The sequence below is a fragment of the Pan paniscus genome, chromosome 9 (genome assembly GCF_029289425.2).
Source record: "Pan paniscus chromosome 9, NHGRI_mPanPan1-v2.0_pri, whole genome shotgun sequence".
In the NCBI taxonomy this organism is placed as follows: domain Eukaryota; kingdom Metazoa; phylum Chordata; class Mammalia; order Primates; family Hominidae; genus Pan; species Pan paniscus.
The window spans coordinates 124,226,674-124,247,768 of NC_073258.2; the positions used below are offsets into that span (position 1 = coordinate 124,226,674).

General features: G+C 44.6%; 1 protein-coding gene across 17 annotated transcripts in view; it reads left to right on the top strand.

Moving 5' to 3' along the window:
- GRAMD1B (GRAM domain containing 1B) overlaps positions 1-21,095 on the top strand; it is a 270,435-nt gene that overhangs the window by 167,165 nt on the left and 82,175 nt on the right. The gene's annotated exons all lie outside the window — the stretch shown is intronic.

Consider the following 21,095-nt stretch of genomic DNA (forward strand, 5'->3'; position numbering starts at 1 on the left):
CTTCCATTTAAAAAATAAAACCTTTACCGCTCCCTGTTTTTTGACCCAATAAGGAGATTGCACGGGCAGGTGAATTGGCTTTTCATCTGGTGGAGAAACTGCAGATTTTGCTTGGAAAACTTTGCCATACCAGTGATCCGGTACCCCTGCAGGGTGGCATGTGCAGCTGCCTGAGGCCTCCTTCAGAGGAGAAAGGCTCCTTGGACTGAGGAGGGAGCTTTCTCCCTGAAGAGGGTGGAGGGTGGGAGGAGGAGGATGAGCTTGGGAGAGCTCCCAGCAAGGATGAATCCTGCCTTCATTGCGGCTGGCTGTCCACGCGTGGGGTGGGGTGGCGGCAGGTCACATCTCTGAGTGAAAGGTTGATTTTCAGAGTCAGGGATGGGTGTTGAGCGATTTAAGGCATGGGGTCCTAACCTGGCTCTGGGCCACATTTGGCCTTCCAGGCACCCCTACCCTAGATTAAACCCTGACAGAATGTCTAGTCCAGCCCTCCTCCTGTAGGGAACAGGGCCCTTTAGTGGGTCTTGAAAAGGCACTTTGCAGAAGGCAAAGGGAGGTGCTTAGTTTCTGCAAGTGTAACTCTCAAGAACTGCGAGTTCCCAAGAAGTGATGAACATCAGTTATCCCCCAGCCGGGAGTTTCTTTTCCTCAAGCTTTGCTATCCCTCTCTCTTACATTTAGTCCTTGCTTTCTTGGGGTCTGGTACCCCATTCTTTCTGGGTGGGAGGCTACTAGCAGTGTTTATTGTCACTGGGAGTTCCAGGTCCAGACCAGCAGCTAAAGCTCTTCCTTATTCCTCAGTAGAGCCATGCTCAGTCTGTAGCTGGGACGAGGCCTCCAAGAAAAGCCCAGGTGCTGCAGGAACACTGGGCTCTTCATCAGAAATCTCTCCGCATCCTTCCGCGCCCCTGCTGTCAGCACACCCAACTTGGGGCTGAGGGGTAGCTTGGCTGTCATTCAGGATGAGACATCACTTTAACAGAATGCTCTCAGCTCAGCCTGGGTTGGTCCTCAGGGATGTGCAGAGATGTTTGCCTTTAAAAATCTGCCTTGAGCATCTCTTGATGCATTTCAACAAGGAGAGCAGTGTTAATCTGGGAACTGTAATTGGGATAATTTTGTCTTCTTCAGCCAAATGCAATTTTACAAGGATGGGAAAATTTTGTCATTTATCTCTGCCTTGATACTGTTAGATCCTGTGACCCACTGTCTCATTAAGTACAGGTCCATTTTGGTCCAGGGGCCAAACCTTGTAGTTGTGGATGAAATGCGGCTCCCTTTGGCAGTATCCCAACTGGTACTCCCTACTCTCTGGTACTCAGGTACTGATAGGGTACTAATGCTGATACTCTGGTACTGGTACTCAGGGTACTCCCTACTCTTCCAACAAGGAGACTTGATAGAAGCAAGATGACCAAATCTATTGACTACCTTGATAGCACTGTCTACATATGGAAGAGAATGAATTTAATTAAAATTATAATGTTTGAATTATTTCTAGAAACAACTCTGGAATGCCTACTATGGGTTGGTGATATATAAAATGATGGTAAATACTGATAAGAACAATGGTGACTAACATTTGCTGAAACTATGTGTCAAGCACCACAGTAAACTCACATGGAGCTCACAGTGTTATGATAAGAATCCCCATTTTATCCCCATTTTATGGATGGGGAAGCAGACACAGAGTTTAAGTGGCCTGCTTGAAGGCGTGCAGATAGGAACCAGGCTTTGGGCTTACAGCAGGGTAAGTTTCCCCAGTGATTCACCTGTCCCTGGTTACTCCTCTTCTCTAGTATAATTTCCGCTCTGTGTAATGCCGTGCTAGACACCGGCTTTTTTTTTTATGTTCTGTTGTCTCTTATATTCATTAGGTCAGTTAGTTAGACTTTTAAAAGTGTGTATAAATATGTTATCTCATTTGATTCTTACTATAACCCCATGAAGCAGCTGGTGTCTCCATTTCAGAGGTAGGGAAATGGAGGCACAGAGTGGTAAAGTGAGATTTGATTAAATTAATGCAACTAGTTGGTGGGGAAGCCAGGATACATTCTTACGGCTGAACTGATTTCAGAGTGGGGACTAACTACCACGCAACAGCATGGTGTGTCAGTCAGGCCTTCTTTTCCAGAGAGCAGGCTCAGGGTCTGTCCATTCATTTTCTCATCCATTTCTTCATTCTACAAATGTTGATCAAGTATTATTTTTGCAGCCCCGTTGTCTAGGCATTGTGAAGTTAAAAAAATGTAAAGGGCAATGCTTTGGCCTTTTAGGGGCTGGTAGCCTCACAGATGGAAGGAGGCTCTCTCACACCTCCGACACATGTGTACACGCAAGTCAGTAAGTGTTAAGGGACAGATAAGTGCGGTGAACAGCAGACACTCTAGAAATACATTTCAGCTGGCATGGCAGAGAAGTCTTATTGGAGTAATTGAAATGTGAGGGAGGTTCAGAGGCTGGACAATTAGGTAAGTAAAGGCTGTACTTCACACAGCTGTACCTCATGGAGTTATGAGAGTATCACTGAGGATGCTTTTGGATGAAGATGACCGTGACATATGTCTATGACTGACAAGTGGTTGGACTTTGAGATAGAAATCTCCCCCAGTGCAACCCCTCTCTCTCAATAGGGTAAGAGCTTTAGGCTGTCTCCAAAGAGGATTCTATGATTTCTTCTACTGGTAACTTGGTGAGCAAGGTAAGGGCAGTGGTGGAGGAGACTGAGAGAGGAGGTGGCATTGACAAACAGATGGGACTGCGGCCTAAGACTCTGTGGGGCATGTAGTGATTTGGAAGCCAAGAAACTGGTTTTTTAAAGAGTAACTCACCAATCTTCCGCAGCTTCTACATGGTTATTTTTTTTCTTTTGGTGACGCAAAGATAGTCCTAATTCCTGTAGAGCCTTAGAACCTCAAACACTAAGAAGGTCTCCAATTTTGTGGGGCTGCTCCACCTCCAGATGGTTCTGTCCCCCATAGGACTAGGCAGACTGTAGTGACATCTGTCTGAATTCCCTGTCCTCGTGTTCCTGGCCCTCACATCTGCTGGGCTTGGTAATGCCGTCTCCAAAGAGCCTGGGGGCTGTGACAGACCTTCAGGAAAGTCAGTGTGCTGGAAGAATTTGATTCTGGAAAAAAAAAAGGTTGAGAGAAAGTATAGTTCTTGACAGAGAGCAGGTGAAGCATTTCTGTGGAAAAGGGCTTAGTCCTCAGATGAGGGGAGTTTCGAGTTTCTCCATGTTCGAGTGGGTGAGTGAGCAGTCTTGCTACTTTCACACTGTTTAGGAGGATAAGCACTGTGTGACAGAACCTACTCACATTCTTCACAGGTAGCTGGGAGGGTCCATTTTTTTTTTTTTTTTTTTTACTTCTCCATATTTCACGACCATTAATGGTCAACAATATTTTATTTGATAGTAAATGTCAGTTGCCTACTGTACCCATTCTTTTTAATCTGTTGGCAAGTGGGGTGCTGTTCATTCTTTAGCTGTTGCCTGGACCAAATTATCTATTTCTCTAGATTTCTTTTGTCTTTTCTTTTTTTTTGAGACAGAGTTTCACTCTTGTCACCCAGGCTGGAGTGAAGTGGCGAGATCTTGGCTCACTGCAACTTCCCGGTCCCCCCGGGTTCAAGTGATTCTCCTGCCTCAGCATCCCGAGTAGCTGGGATTACAGGCGCCTGCCACCACACCCAGCTAATTTTTGTGTTTTTAGTAGAGACGGGGTTTCACCATGTTGGCCAGGCTGGTCTCAAACTCCTGACCTCAGGTGATCCACCTGCCTTGGCCTCCCAAAGTGCTGGGATTACAGGCATGAGCCATCGTGCCCAGCCTCAAGATTCTTTCTGTAAGAGGTCTGCTCCAGAGGAGGGAGTCCTAGACATGGCCCCTGCACACCTCCTATAGAGCCAGGCTTCCCAGCTATGGAAACGTTTATCAGGAGGTGAGTTGCGGTGAAGGTTGGGGTCACTTCATGGCTTGAGATTCTGGAGAGCTGACTCCTGAACCAGAACCCTGTAATCACCTTTTGGCCTGCTGTGTGGCCCTGGTAGGTAACTTCTGTTTGCCTTGGGTGGTGGTGGTTTTGAAAGTGGGATTAAATGAGTGTTGGGTGGATTAGTTGGTCTCTCAGCTTCCTTTTTAGTAATGGTTTAGAAAAAGGCCACAGTCCTGATAGAGCAGGTTGCTAGTGATGTGGACTGTTTGCATTCTTCTGTAGCCAGCAGGGGACACTGAAAGTAAACATTCATTTGAAACTATTAAATATTCATTTACAAACATCGCACGGCAGGCACACCCTCCTGCGAACAGTGTGAGATTTACTTTATTATTCTGTGGGATGGGAATTGGAGTTTTCCCGTGGTTCGGTAAGTCCAGGACACTGAGCGCTGGTCATCTAGGCATTTAAATCCCTTGAGTGAGAAGGACAGCTCAGGGCGAGGACTGAAACTTCTGACTCTACAGATTTCTTAAAAGGATAAGCGTTTCTCACCTCTCATCCACAGTTCTGCTTTGGTAAACTGTACCTGGCTTGAAATAAGCAGCAATAAACATTATTTGCTTTGTTCTGTTATTGTCGTCATCATTACTACTCTAAGAAGAAAGAATGTAACTTTGTAGCTGGCAGAGATTGTTGCAGATCAGATTATGAGTACCTAAGGTTCATTGCTGCTGCTGGCTCGAAGCCCTTCCCTCCCGGCCTTCCTGAGGCTTATTGTCATCAAGTTTATTATTGCTGGAAGAGACGGTTTAGGGTTTCTAATGAGAGAACTTGAAGACACTTCTCGTCTCTTGCTGAATTCTTCGGAAGACTGGACATTTGTCCCCTAAATGAGTTATTAAGGTGAAAGGATGTGACGGACTACATATTGCTAGATGGTTGTTTTTTTTTTTCTTTCTTTTTTTTTTTTTTTTTTTGAGACGGAGTTTTGCTCTTATTGCCCAGACTGAAGTGCAATGGTGCGATCTCGGCTCACCTCAACCTCCGCCTCCCGGGTTCAAGCGATTCTCCTGCCTCAGCCTCCCGAGTAGCTGGGATTACAGGCATGCACCACCACGCCTGGCTAATTTTGTATTTTTTTAGTAGAGACAGGGTTTCTCTATGTTGGTCAGTCTGGTCTCAAACTCCCGACCTCAGGTAATCTGCCCACCTCAGCCTCCCAAAGTGCTGGGATTACAGGCGTGAGCCACCACGCCCGGCCTGTTTATTAATTCTTAATGCTATTCTTTGGTTTGTGTTTGCAGAAAGATGTTGAACTAAACTGGGTTATGCCATGATAATACCATTCCCTCCCCCTTTCACCCCAACCAGCTTAACTCATGCTAAATTTAGTTCTTGATCACTCCAAGTCCCCTCAGGCTCTGGAAAACTCTCCAGGAAGGCTATCCTGCATGTGGCAGGCAGCTCAGTGATCCAGGCAGTAGAATGTCATGGCCCTTCTACCGCAGTGGTCAGGGTGGGGTGGGGAGGAAGGCGTGGCTCTTAATGCTCCTCCCTGAAAGTGAGTATACTGTCCCTGCACTTGCCCCACATTGGCCAGAGCTAGTCACGTGGCCCTGCCTGACTGCAGGAAAGCTGGAAGATGTGGCTTCTGAGTGCAGGAAGAGGGGAGAACTGGAAATATGAGTGAGCACTCATCATACATACAACTACTGCACAGCTGCTTTTATTGGTAGTGTGGGCACGGGCTCATGCCTCTTCCTAAGACACAGCAGCACTTCCTTAGTGCCTGTAGAATGAAGGCCGTTATCCAAGATGTCATGGAAGACCTCATGTGACCTTACATTGTGGTTTGACACACCATAGCCAACAGGCCAAATTTGGTTTGATGCCAGATTTTATACAGTTCTTCCAAACTAAGAATGTTTCTTTACCTTTTTAAATGGTTGAAGAAATTAAGAGAAGGATAATATGACATGCAAAAATTATATGAAATTCCATACGTTTTATTAGAACACAGGCATACCAATTTGTTTATATGTTACCAATGATCACGTTCATGCTACAACAGCGGAATTGAGTAGTTGCGACAGGTCTATGACTGGCTGATCTAAAACATTTATTATCGAGCCCTTTACTCAAAGTTTGCTGCCTCTAGTTTAAACAAATAGAGATACTTCTCAAGTGCAACAAAATATGTTTTTACTGGATAAAAACAAGTTTTGTTCTTGTTGCCCAGGCTGAAGTGCAATGGTGCGATCTTGGCTTACCACAACCTCCGCCTCCCGGGTTCAAGCGATTCTCCTGCCTCAGCCTCCCGAGTAGCTGGGATTACAGGCATGCACCACCAGGCCTGGCTAAATTTGTATTTTTTAAGTAGAGACAGGGTTTCTGTATGTTGGTCAGTCTGGTCTCAAACTCCCGAACTCAGGTGATCTGCCCGCCTCAGCCTCCCAAAGTGCTGGGATTACAGGCGTGAGCCACTGCGCCTGGCCTGTTTATTAATTCTTAATGCTATTCTTTGGTTTGTGTTTGCAGAAACTTAGCTAGCAGTCCTGTTCTAGGTACTGTAATGGTAATGTGATGATAAGGATAATAATAATAATATGTCTAACATTTAATTCACTCTATATTTTATTTATTTATTTTATTTTATTTTATTTTATTTTTTTTAAGACAGAGTCTGGCTCTGTCACCTAGGCTGGAGTGCAATGGGGCAATCTCAGCTCACCGTAACCTCTGCCTCCTGGGTTCAAGTGATTCTCCCATCTCAGCCTCCTGAGTAGCTGGGATTACAGGCGCCAGCTACCGTGCCAGGTTAATTTTTGTATTTTTAATAGAGACAAGGTTTCACCATGTTGACCAGGCTGGTCTTGAACTCCTGACCTCAAATAATCCACCTGCCTCAGCCTCCTGGAGTGCTGGGTTTACTGGCGTGAGCCACTGTGCCTGGCCTCAGCCTATGTTTTAAATCTTATAAACTCATAGCAATTTTTTTAAATCTAGGTACAGATTATTCAGATTTTACAAGTGAATAAACTAAAGCACAGAGGAGCCAAGTACTCCAAGCAAGGTCACACAGCTCAAAAGTGTTTGAGCTGGTAGTCTGACTTTAGAGTCCATGCTCTTAACTACCACAATTACAAAGCAACTGGAAGGCAGGTCTTTGTCTATGAGAAGACATGAGACTAATACGAAAAGTTTGAGGAATAGTAATTTATGAAGACAGCATTTAATGGTTTGAATTACAGATGACCCTTGACCAACTTGGTGCTTAGGGGCACCAACCCCCATGCAGTCAAATCTGAGTGTAGCTTTTGACTTCACAACATCTTAACTACTAATTGCCTACTGTTGACCAGAAGCCTTACTGATAACACAGTCAATTAACACATTTTTGGTATTATGCATTATATACTGTATTCTTGTAATAAAGTAAGTAGAGAAAAGAAAATGTTAAGAAAGTCATAAGAGAATATATTTACTACTCATTAAGTGGAAGCAGATTGTCATAAAGGCCTTCATCCTTATTGTGTTCACATTGAGTAGGCTGAGAAGGAGAAAGAGGAGGGGTTGGTCTTGCTGTCTCAGAGGCGACAGAGGTGAAAGAAGATTTGCACGTATTTGGACTTGCACAGTTCAAACCCATGTTGTTCAGGGGTCACTTGTACAATTGCCAAAGATGTGCAAGAACAGAGATGGAGAGGTAGTAATGGGCAAAAGAAATTGAGCAGGGCTGAATGAAGGAGATGGGATGTGGGTTGATCCTTGGAGAATGGAGTCCACTGAGATTTCAAGAGAGACGAGCAGGCGTGGCGCAGTGGCTCATGCTTGTAATCCCAGCACTTTGGGAGGCCGAGGTGGGTGGATCATGTGAGGTCAGGAGTTTGAGACCAGGCTGGCCAACATGGTGAAACTCTGTCTCTACTAAAAATAAAAAAAAATTAGCTGGGCATGGTGGCAGGAGCCTGTAATCCCAGCTACTCTGGAGGCTGAGGCAGGAGAATTGCTTGAACCCAGAGGTGGAGGTTGCAGTGAGCCAAAATTGTGCCATTGCACTCCAGCTTAGGCAGCAAGAGTGAAACTCCATCTCAAAGAAAAAAAAAATAATGAGCGGGTCTCAGGCAAAGGAGAAGCAAGACTGGGCCACAGAAATCAGACTGAGGGCCTTGGGAAGGGAGGGAGCTGAGCAGCCCGGTCAGGAAAGGGATATGTGGCCATGCAAGGGTAGACGTTTAAGTGGCAAAACAGGGCTCACCTACAGACAACCTCAAAAGTGAGGCAGAGGCCTGGGCTGGCTAGACTCAGTGGGAAAAGCCCTCAGGCTCAGGACAACCAAAGAGCATGGAGATGCACTTTCCAATTCAGTGGGCAGGACGCTTGGGGCTGAGAACTGGAGTACACACGTTCTTAGTGTGGGAAGAGCTTTAGAAATTACAATCATGATGCTTCTGTGAGCTTTCCATTTAAAAAAAAAAATCTCATACAACCTTAATACAACCCTACAGGAAAGATGTTTTTTTTTTTCCCCCATTTTATATGTTAGGAAACAGAGTCTCAAACAGGTCTTAAATAACTAGCCCAAGACCATATAATAAATGGCGAACTGGGATAAAACTGAAGAGGTGATGCTCTAAAGACTGTGCTCTCGACCTCCACACTCCTTGATGAGTGAAATGTTGAGCTGGTGGGAATCGGTAGCTTTATATTTCACAACTGAGAGAAGGTTTGCTGAGGAGGTGAAGTCATCCTTTTTGGATGGTGGTGTGCTCTTTATCAGTAGGTGATGCAGTAGAAGATAGTTTCCCCAGTCTACCTTCCCTCATAGTGAGCCATGGTGGATGTCACAGCTGATCTGGTGGCTGTCACTTCAGGGCTGGGTTAGGAGTGATTACAAAAAAATTGTGAAATATATCATGCATACACAAAAATGTATATAATGTATCCATACAGTGTAAAGATGAACATTGTCTGTTCACCGTTCAGTTAAGCATTAGAACATTGCCTATATGTGTGAGGCCTTTTTTTTTCTCTTTTAAAAATCTATGGCAATATGCAAAGGCTGGGAGGACAAGCCCCAGAGAATGGAAATCTTGGGAAATGAGCACTGAGTAGGTTCCCGAATCTGGGTTTCAGAGTCTCCCACTTGGAGGCGGCAGGCTATGCTTTTCAGCAGGTGCCTCGTTGTTGCAGCGTGGGGATAAATGGCTGCCCAGAACACAGAATACCCTCCCTTCAGCTATGTGGCGGGCCTCTGGGGACAGATGCACATGGTTCTGCTGCTCACTACTGGTGTGACTATGGAGAAGTCACTTACTGTCCCCAAGCCTTGATTCTCTCATCTGTAAAATGTGGTTGGCCAGGCGTGGTGACTCACACCTGTAATCTCAGCACTTTGGGAGGCTGGGGCAGGTGGATCACTTGAGGCCAGGAGTTTAAGACCAGCCTGGCCAACATGGTGAAACCCCATCTCTACCAAAAACATGAAATTTAGCTGGGTGTGGTGGCGCATGCCTGTAATCCAAGCTACTTGGGAGGTTGAGGCATGAGAATAGCTTCAACCCCAGAGGTAGAGGTTGCAGTGAGCCAAGATCTAACCACTGGACTCCAGCCTGGGTGACAGAGCAAGACCTTATCTCAAAAAATATGTAAATAAATGAAAAATAAAATAAAATAAAATCGGATTAATGACATCTACCCCAGAGGGCTGTTGTGAAGACTGTCAGGATTCAATGAAATAATTCGTGTTGATGCTCTTGGGATGGGGCCTGGCACATTATAAAAGTTAGCTGCCCCTACATTTTTTTTGTTTTATATTTGGCACTATATACAGAAAACATGGCTACAGTCCTTGCCTTTCCTGCACTTAAAATTTACTACAGTTTTTCATGCCTTAGGTGGGTCCAGAGAGTTCTGATCATTATTATTTTTCTAGTAGTGCCTTTCTTAGGACACAAGGACACTATCAGTCAGTTTGACCCTTCCTTTCAAGTGAACAGCCTCCCCAGTCATGTGTTTTGGTCTCATTGCTGGAGCTCTTCCATCTCCTGTCCCACAAGGGTATGGTCACTTGATCACTGCACTGGAGGCTGGAACTTGTTCTGCATTTACTGGAAGTGTGACTTCGGGCAAGTCACCAATGACCTCATCTCTAAGATGATGGGCAGGATTAGAGCAGTAGATTGATCTCTCAGACCTTCGGGGGCTTCATGCTAAGGATCTTTAGTGTACAAGACCTTTAATATTCTTCCTGAGTTTCCACTGGATTCTTTCTGCCCCGTCTTGAATTAATTGTTTGTTTACTAAACTGACATTTCTTGAGTATCTACTGGGCTAGGTGGCAAGCATAAAAGGATGAGTCAGTACTGGTTGTTGCTCTAGCAGAGTGCCTGCTGTCATGGGGGTAGCCAGAGCTGGACCTCCCTTTCAGGTAGGGTCTTATAGGAAAATTCCACTGGAAAACTGAGATGCCTCCTCTACTGTAGTGCAAATAGATTTATCTTTCAGTTCAGACCTCTTTTTGGGCCCTTTCTCCTGAGACTGGGAGATTCTGTGTTTCATAATTGCTTCCCTGAAGTGACCTCAACTTTCTTTTCTTATTGAATGGTCATAGTTTACATCCAGGGACATTATGACAATGACATACAAAGCTCCTTTGTTTTCTAGAGGCTTAACTTCACAAACCTCAGGATGCAAATTTTGGGAACTGACCATTGAGCTTTTGAAGGTGATCTGCTGTGCTGGTTGCACATTATTTTCCTCAGGCTTCTTCTTGATCTGAAATGTACCTTTTTATGCGTTTATCTTGCATCTGTTAACTCTGGCATGTTCAAATGGTTTCTGTTAACCTCCTGATTTCATTAGCCAAGAGTTTCTACTTCACGTTCTTGCTTTCTTTGATATAAACAAGCAAAACACATTTGTACCTTGTGGGGCCTATGAGTAATAGGAGCCAACCATTACCATTTAGCGATTGAGCTTTCCTTGTATAAGCCAGGATGTTCATAGCAGCAATGATAGTTCTCCTTTTTACAAAAATCTGTACTTGGTGCAGTAAGTACTTAGTGCTGTTAAATACTGAAGAGTATTGTGTGTGCAGCTATAGAACTGGTTTTTCTCTCTTGTTGCAGTCTTAACTGCTTTCTGTGGCTAAATTCTCCTAAGTGTGTTTCTAGGCATAAGTTAGGACAGCTTTTATGCTGATCACTAGTGCTATAATATAATTCATAGTTGTCATCATTAGTCACAAGGTACCCTTAGCCACATCCTTGCCAGGAAAAGGAATATGAACTACGAATGAGCACCTGTCTCCCTCTTTCTACTCTTCTTGGGACGGGCTAAGCTTCATGCATTTGCTGCATGAAAAACATATTTATAACTATCTCCCATCCAACCTCCTCTTCACATCCTCCTCTCCCAGTCATTTATACTGGGAGCTTTTGCCGCATTTTTTCATTGTTCTTCCTCACTCTCCATGTGGTTCTGTCTTTGCAGTGTCTCCCTGACTTATACTACTCTGTTTCCTTAGACTCTTGCCACCTTCCTAATTTATCACCTTCTAGTGTCTTGCTTGGCATGGTGGAACAGCCACCTGACTGATTTCCCCTTTTGAAAACAGCTTCATTTTGATATAATCATATACTGTACAATTCACTCATTTAAGATGTACAATTCAATGGCCTTTAATTTGCAGCTATTACCACAGTCAACTTTACATCTCAACACCTCAAAAAGAATCCCCACACCATTTAGCTAGCGGTCCCTTACTCACCCTCACCCCTCGGCCCAGCTCTAGGCAACCACTTTCTATTTCTGTAGATTTCCCTATTCTGGACTTTATTTTATTTTATTTTATTTTATTTTGAGACAGAGTCTCACTCTGTTGCCAGGTTAGAGTGCAGTGGCTCAATCTGGGCTCACTGCAACCTCTGCTTCCCAGGTTCAAGCGATCCTCCCACCTTAACCTCCCGAGTAGCTGGGACTACAGGCGCGCATCACCACACCCGACTAATTGTTTTTTTTATTTTTAGTAGAGACAGGGTTTCACCATGTTGGTCAGGCTGGTCTTGAACTCCTGATCTTTTCTCAGGTGATCTACCCACCTCAGCCTCCTAAAGTGCGGGGATTACAGGCGTGAGCCACCGCGCCCAGTTCTGGACTTTAATATGAATGGAATTATATGGACTTTTGTTTCTGGTTTCTTTCACTTAGCATAACATTTTCAAGTTTCATCCAAGTTGTAGCATGTATCAGTACTTCATTACTTTCTCTGGCTGTATAATCTCTTAATTTTTAAGTTCAGAGCTAGGCTTGGTGGCTCACACCTGTAATCCCAGCTATTCGGCAGGCCAAGGCAGGAGGATCACTTGATCCCAGGAGTTCAAGGATGTTACAATGAACCGTAATCATGCTACTATACTCTAGCCAGGGTGACAGGGTGAGACCCTGTCTCTTAAAAACAAAAAACTCCAAACAATTGGGTCCAATTTTCATTCAGCTGTCATACAAGTAACATTACCAACCCTTCTTCAACACCTGAATTTGGGTTAAATGTGGTGGCTCACGCCTGTAATCTCAGCACTTTGGGAGGCTAAGGGTAGAGGATTGCTTGAACCCATGAGTTCAAAACCAGCGTAAGCAACATAGTGAGACCCCCATGTCCAAAAATAAAAATAAAAATTAGCCAGACATGGTGGTATGCACCTGTTGTCCTAGCTCCTCAGGAGGCTGAGGTGGAAGGATCACTTGAGCCAGGAGGTTGAGGTTTCAGTGAGCCATAATCACACCACTGCACTCCAGCCTGGGTGACAGAGAGAGACCCTATCTCAAACAAACAAACAAACAAAACCCAAACCCTGAATTTGATTCCCATTACTTACAAAATACAGTTGACACCCTGAACGGCATGCAGGGTGTTCTCTTGGCTGTCCCTATCCTGACTGTCCAGCCTCATCACTCAGTCCATTCTCTTATTGCAGCTACCGACACCCTCATCCATTGCAGGGCATGTCACATACCGTTTCTATCTCTGCAATATTTAGTTCTGCTGTTCCTTTGCTTATGCTTAGTGTTTCTGCCTACGGAAATCCCAGTTATCCTCCAGAATTTAGTTTCAGTACCTCCTCCTTGAAGAAATCTTTGCAGATTTAATTGATCCACGAGTAGGAATTAGTTGTTTTCTATTCTCTGAGCACTATGGATTCCTATAATTTCAATGTCTTGGGTTAGATATCATTCTGTCTTTTATAACATATTAAATCTTCTCTAAGAGTAAAGAGTTATCTCAATTTTTCTATCTTCCTTTTTTTTTTTTTGAGATAAGGTTTCTGTCATGTGGGCTGGAGTGCAGTGGCATGACCACAGCTCACTGTACCCTTGACCTCCTGGGCTCAAGTGATCCTCCCACCTCAGCCTCCCAAGTGGCTGAGACTATAGGTGTGCACCACCATACTCAGGTTTTTTGGTTGTTTTTTTTTTTGTATTTTTTGTATAGACGGAATTTCACTGTGTTGCCCAAACTGGTCTCAAACAACCGGGCTTAAGTGATCCACTCACCTTGGGCTCCCAAAGAGTTGGGATTACAAGCATGAGCCACAGCACCCAGCTGAGTTATCCCAATTTCTCTTTTATTTTCTCAGTGTACTTTCTACAAGGCTTTACACGTAGTTGGTGCTCAAAAAGTATTTGCTGGATAATTGATGACACTTTGCATTTGTATAGTATTTTTGCTTTTTAGAGTTCTCTTACATATGTCTTCTCTTTAGTAAATTAGAATTAACTAATAATGTGAAGAGAAAGTTATCAGTAATCATAATTTGTTTGACTGTTGTTTTTTTTAACACAAATTATCCATGGGCATTGTATAAAAATTAGAAAATATAAAGAGCCAAAAGAAAAAGAAATTAGTCATAATACCACCCCATATTAGCATTTTGGTTTATATCCTTCAAGCTATTTTTTCTATATATATTATAGATAGATACACACATACATTTAAGTCGTCCTATATATTCTGATAATTAACAATATCTGATCTCTCTATAACAATAAGTGTTGGTTTTCATAGTTAATTTTAAGGATAGCATCACAAACATGCATCCCTATCTGTCCAATCTGCTTGTATTTGACATTGAGCTTATCTGTAGTTTTTTTAATTTAAAAATAAATGTCATGACTAGCATTTTTCTTTTCTTTTCTTTTCTTTTTGAGACGGAGTTCGCTCTTGTTGCCCAGGCTAGATTGCAATGGCGTGATCTCGGCTCATCGCAACCTCCGCCTCCCGGGTTCAAGGAGTTCTCCTGCCTCAGCCTCCCGAGTAGCTGGTATTACAGGCATGTGCCACCACGCCCTGCTAGTTTTTTGTATTTTTAGTACAGACGGAGTTTCTCCATGTTGGTCAGGCTGGTCTCGAACTCCTGACCTCAGGTGATCCACCTGCCTCGGTGTCCCAAAGTACTGGGATTACAGGGACTAGCATTCTTTAGATAGAAACCTAGAAGCCAGATTTCTGGGTCCCTAGTCCAAACTGCCTTTCAGAGAGGCTGTTCCAGCTTACACACCAAGCAGCAAGTCATGAGTGCTGGCTTCCTCCCCGTGTCCTTCCTTGCCTCGGTATTTCCATTCTCTTTAGCCTTTGCCAATCTGATATTTCAAAAATGGTATCTCAGAGTTACATTGGTTTGCATTTCTTTGATCATTGGTAACATGTTATTAATTTTCGTATGTTCTATTTATATTTCTTCTGTGAATTGCTTTTTTTTGTTGTTGTTGTTCTTTGCTCCCTTTCTTGTTGACTTGTTTGTCTTTTTTATTCGTTGGAACTCTTTAATAAAGATATTAACCTTTGGTAATACATGTTGCAAGTACTTTCCCAGAGTTTCTTTTGTCTATTATCTTTAGGCTGATTTTTAGCCTATATAAGTCTGTTGGTTTGTTTGAATATAATCACATCAATCACTCTTTTCCTGTATGGTTTCTACATCTGGAATTATTCACAGGAAGTTCCTCCTGAAGTTTAAGAGTATATGTATTCTTATCCTATGCCTTTTTTTTTGAGTCCTTCTGTGATTTTAAAAATTAACACATTAGTACACCTTGATATAATATTATATCTACTTTTATAAAACCTAGATGACTAAATAAATCTCAATCATGGAATTAGAGGGGACTTTGACAGTCATGTCCATTTTCCTAGCATCAGGTGCCAGGTAGATGAGTACCCCTTCCAGAGTGTGACTGTCGACCACTTCCCATCACTCCCCCATATTTTTCATTAGCTTTTCTAAAATCAGCCACTTTATTTTATGCCAGCTATGTATTTCCTAGTACCTGTCCTTAGTAGGTTGGTTTGAGGACTAAATCAATTTGTAAATGAGATATAGAGCAATCTATAGTGCACCAAGTGGCACACCAACATTCCACATATGTCTTGGTGTATGTGAGTGCATGGATGGTGGCATGAACAGTGATGCCAGATCCCTGAGGATAATGTAAGATAGCAGCTCTTTCATTGAAGCAGGGCCTTGGCCAGGCAACTGAGAGCACTCGCCAGTTACAAGGTCCCACAGGGAACGTGGAAGGAAGGAAACGTCATGGGATGCCTTTGAGAAGTGAATAGTCTGAGGGTTATGAGAGACCTCATAGGCACTCACAGGCCATGCATAATGTACATCAGCAGGCATGAACTATACTGGAGAATTCCATGGGATGCTGGAGAGTTTGTGCTCTGGGAGAATTTATCAGGGAAGTCTCCCTGGGGAAGAAGCATTGGGAGCAGAGCTTTGAAGAAAAGCTGGGACCACATAGGGTGGGTTTGTGGAATGAGGTCATTCTATGCGGAGAGAACGATGCCAGCAAGTAGGTTTTTGTTTTGTTTTGTTTTTTAGATGGAATTTTGCTCTTGTTGCCCAGGGTGGAGTGCAATGGCATGATCTTGGCTCATTGCAACCTCCGCCTCCTGGGTTCAAGCAATTCTCCTGCTTCAGCCTCCCGAGTAGCTGGGATTACAGGTGCGTGCCACCATGCCCGGCTAATTTTTTGTATTTCCAGTAAAGACGGGGTTTCACCATGTTGCCCAGGCTGGTCTCGAACTCCTGACCTCAGGTGATCCACTCGCCTCAGCCTCCCAAAGTGTTGGGATTACAGGCGTGAGCCACTGCGCCCAGCCTGGCGAGTAGTTTTTCTTTTTTTTTTTAAATTGAAACAGTGAAGTGAATTTGTTTCTTCCCTGTCTACCTCCTTTGCACTTGATTTCACTGTTTCCTCATTCTCAGCTTACTTTCTATACCTCTCGATTTTACTGCCGTTAAGAAATTGTCATTTTGCAGTGCTCGAGCTTCTGGGTGGGAAGACACCAGGGAGCAGGAAATAAACACATCTCAGAGAGCCTTCTGAGAGAACGCCAACCATAGCCTCTCTGCCAGCCTTCACTGCCAACCAAGGTAGAGGTGAAATGCTTGTTTTCTAAGATTTACCTGGAGCATGGTAGGCACTCCCCTATTTAACTGGATCAGTGAAAGAATAAAAATATACATGGACTTTCTGAGATGTGTAGCTGTTCAGGAAGCTGGTAAAGAACAGACCTGAAACCTCTGTGGCCAGGGACGTTGGATAGGGGATGGACATTTGCTATGAAGGACATTGGTGTGGACACCGTGGGGGTGGCCATTCAACCCTCACTAAGTTGGCCAAAGGAGGAAACCCTGCTTCTGGGCAGCTCCCACTGTCACATAACAGCAAGAAAAAGAAACCTTTGAAGTGGAGAGAGATACCTATAAACTCTGGATATGAATGCTGAGGAAACCGGAATACAGAAGTCAGTGCAGTTGGCTGGTGTTAGCCAGAAACTTTTCTTGGAAGTCAAGTAACTGGGTAAAATACTTGCATTCCTAAGGTAGAAGGTCAAGAAATAGGCTTCTGCCTCCATATCTTTGATCCCATTTCCCAGAAGGATTCGCCATTTCCTCCACTGATGCCATCCTTTATCTCAGGGGTCAGCAAACTTCAGCCCGCTGCCTGTTTTTGTAATTTGTTCTAGGACGTAGTCACAGGCTTTCATTTACTTGTTGTCTGTGACTGCTCTTGCCCTATCACAACAGAGTTCAGTAGTTAGGACAGACTGTGTGGTCTGCAAAGCTTAAAGTATTTACTCTCCGGCCCTTTGCAGAAAAAGTTTGCCGACCTTGCTTTATATTGTTAGCAGTTGAATAATTCTGAGTTGTTTTTCCACAAGACTCATGGTTTGCACCAGCCCGTGCAATTTTCTTAATGAGGGCCTCCCTTGCTCATGGCATTATTTGCAAGATGATTTACTAGAACCAGGGGTGTGGTCTGGGAATTAGGCCTCTTGAGGAGAGATTGAACATCTGAGCTGCCCACAAGACACACATGGAGTGGCTAGTGCCCTAATAACAGACAGTATTTGTTTCTGATATTTATTTACTGCTCAATGTACGCCAATATTGTAGAGAAATCAAGGCTAAGAAGTTAGGAAAGGTACCCAAGGTCAAGTACCAGGATTTGAACCCAGTCTGCAGAATAAAAGCCCTTGCTCTAACCACCCCACTGCTTCCAATAACCACCCCACTGCTTCCAACCAAACCCCTGACCACCTTTCCTTCCTAACTCTTTCTACTCTCTACTCTGTTCTCTTTGTGATTTCTGGGCCAATTGTCGGTCAGCCTTTGCTCTTTTAGTTCATATACGTCTCTCTTGGAGCATTCACTCCTTGGCCAGTTTTCTTTTTGACCCCACCCCTCCTCCTGTAGGTGGCTTTCCAACCTTGCTCCAACACCCATTTCTTGCTAACTCTCCCTGGGAGGAAAACTTGAGATGCACAGGAGGTCCTGGGTTCCCTCCACATCAGCCATTCCTGCCCTGTCACTGAGCATTGCCTGCAGCGGCAGTTGTCATCCAGGTGCCCTGCCTTCTTCAGAAGCCAGCAGGTGCACAGAGAACCAGCTGGAAAGGGTATTGCCACCAGGGCCCCCGGGCCCCAAAGTGCCAAAAAGGCAGCCTCTGGGCAGGCTGAGCTGGCATTTCTGACCTTTGTGTAGAGAGGACGTCCTTAAAGGGACAGCGAGCTCTTTTCTTTCCTGGTGGCTGACTGCCAGTTCAGATGCCAGGGGTTTGAAGAGGCCATTGTTCTGGCGATGGGAGATAGGGGCCAGACCGCCTGGTCTCTTTTTCTTTCCCTGTTACCAACTGCCTGTCTCCCTCTGATGTGCAGCGTGTCAAGTGTGGAAGGACAGTGGGCTGTCTTTGGTCACATACCCTCCCCTCCTCTGAAGGCAGCCTTGTCACCGAGGCTAAGGGACAGAATTGCCTCACAGCCACCAGCTCCCCTCTTCCAGGGCAGCCGCCCCGGTGCGAGAAAGAATGGTCTCCGCAGACTTCAGTGAGGCGCCCGCATCAATTTCTGTGCCCCAAGTGGGTGGGGTGAAGTGGGAGGACTGCAGGCGCCCTTTCTCCAGTGCCTTCCTTTCCTGCCCCACCCGCCCTAGAATCGCCTTAGGTGCTTGTTAAAACTACAGATTCGGGGTTCCAATTCCAGAATTTCTGGGCCCCAGGAATCCGATTATCAATAAGCACACCACAGTTTGAGAACCACTGACTTAGTGATTCCCAAACCTGGCTAGTCATCAGAATCATGTGGGGACCTAGTCCATCAGAATATCTGCCTGGGGCCCATGAATTTGAGCAGGGTAGCTTCTCGTTAGTGGTCAAGAGCAGGTATCCTGGAGCCAGGCCCCTGGGTTTGAATCCTAGCCCCACCAGCTACTATCTGTACGCTCTTGGGTAAGTTTCTCAGCCAATCTCTGCCTCTTTTCTCACCTCTAAAATAGGCTTATGATAGTGCTCATTAAATAGAATTGTTATGAGAATTAAAGGAATTAATATTTATAAAGTTCTTACAACAGAACTGCCTCATTGATAAGAGTATTCTGTAAGTTTTCATGAAATCTTTCTCTTTTTTTTGGTAAACTAACTGGTCATCTAAGTTGGAGATCACAATTTGAATAATCGCTTATCAGCGAGGTTGCCTGGCTAAGCTGGCTTTTCTGTGTGCTTTACTAAATGACCAGCAATTCTCTGAGCTGAGCCCAGGCTAGTCCTCAGTTCAGTCTGCGTGACTTGTTCTGCAAAGGCAGCCCTGTCATTTGTCCTCCCTGTCTTGTGGCTTACAGAGTGAGGAGAAAAATCCCTTCCTGGTTTCCACCACCAGGCAATGTGGACAGCATCGGCAGGTCTGTCCCAGGAGGGCCCAGAAGCCACATCTACAAGGCTCACTGACCTCTTTGGACGGAATTGAAGGAAAACAAGCTGCAGGCCAGGAATAGCTAGACATAAGTACAAGGTATTATAATTACTACCCACGCCCAACTCGGTCCCCTGAGTTAAATTTAACCCTCTGCACAGTCTTCTGACCTCAGGGAAGGAGGATGGACAGAAGTGTCTGTGGGGGGTCGGGGTGGGTGTAGCCAGGATTATGTGGGAGGCATTACCCTCGGGAGCTCTGTCAAGCCAAAATGGGCACCACGGTTCAGCAGGCATCCAAGTTTTTATTATAACTTCTTGGTTTTGCTCAACTACTACTTTTCTGAAAATGATGCTGTTGGACTACATGTCTAGTATTCAGCTCAAGGTTTCTTTTTCTTCTTGTACTCTTTAATCTCTCTTTCTATTCACTACTTAGGAGACTTAGTAGTGAATATGGCATGAGGTATGTGGAGGTTGGGAGAGATGGCCAACCTGGGAGGACTGAGCTGCCCGGCTTCAATCTGCCCCTGTTCCCCAGTGAGGTCTGGGAGTAATCAAGGCTGGAAAAGGGCCATTGGTCGAGTAGAGAATTCTAATGCCACATAGCAGACAATGGTATTTTACAGATCCTGATATCAGGGGTTTTGGTGAGTCAAATGTTAGATTATTTAGAAGAAAACCATCCAATCCTCCAGGGCGTGTCTGTGGATGTTTTCCATCTTGACTACAAATGTCAGCATACAGGGACCCAGCAGTGGGCAGAGCTTTCCTAGCATCCACTCCCTCCCACTTGTGCATATTTCACAAGACTTCCAGGAAGCTGCACAGGGCCATTTCTGTTCTTGGTGGGGGTTTGGATACCTTTGGTTGCTCTGAACCCAGAATGACCAGTAGGAGCAGGGCCTCAGTGGACTGAGAGACACAACCTGTCAACCTGTCTTGAGAGAAGGATTTGGTTACCTAGTTAAGAATATCAACCCACTCTTTTGGAGGTGAATGGAAGAGACCCCATGGTTTCTTTTCCTTTCCTACTTTTATCACCTCCTCTTTGGAGGAAGCTACAGAGGCAATACCTGCTTTGGGTGGAAATTGGGCTGAGCGAGATTGAAAGGCCTTTCCAATTTGGAGATCTGTGAGTCTATGGATATATTTCTGGCCCCCAACAATAGAAGGAGGACCCCAACTCTCAATCTGGAGAAGAAGGATCTATAAAATAGAAGCAGATGGATGTCCCTGGTGGTTTCCAGTACAAAAATCACATGGCCCTGTGCTCACTCCTCCTCTGGGGCTTTGCTGGATGTCACCTGCTACTGGGCACTGTGCAGACAGTTGATGTCTCAGAGTTGGGAGGTTTTTAGAGGGAGTCTGGACTGAGATGAGGATGTGAAACCAATCTCTTGACTAGGAACTCACCTCCTATGCACCAGCCTCTTGCAATGTTTGTGAGAGTGGCCTAAACTCTTAGAATATTCCTTATTATTTCAAACCCAATTATGCCATCTGATAACCTCCCTCTGGAGGAACAAAAAAAAAAAGACTTTTCTCCCCTTTTGCTTCCCCTCTCTCTTCCTCCTCTGAGATACTCAAAATCCTGTTTACCTTAAGGCATCTCTCCTTTAGTCTAAACATCCCGAGTTACTTTACAGTTTTGCACAGGGCAGGGTTTCTAGACCCACACTGTCTTTATTTATCTTTGAACAATAGGCCTTGCCGAGTGTGATGCTTTCTAGGTATGCCCCTTACTGACATCATCTGTGGTGGGATTAGTACATTCCTTCACCTGCTTCAGTTGACAAGGCCCACATGTGTTCATTATTCTTACAGTCATGTTGTAAGAATAATGTAAGCTCAGTTGTAAGCTCAGTCATAAAGCCATGCTGAGCTTTATGGCCTTCA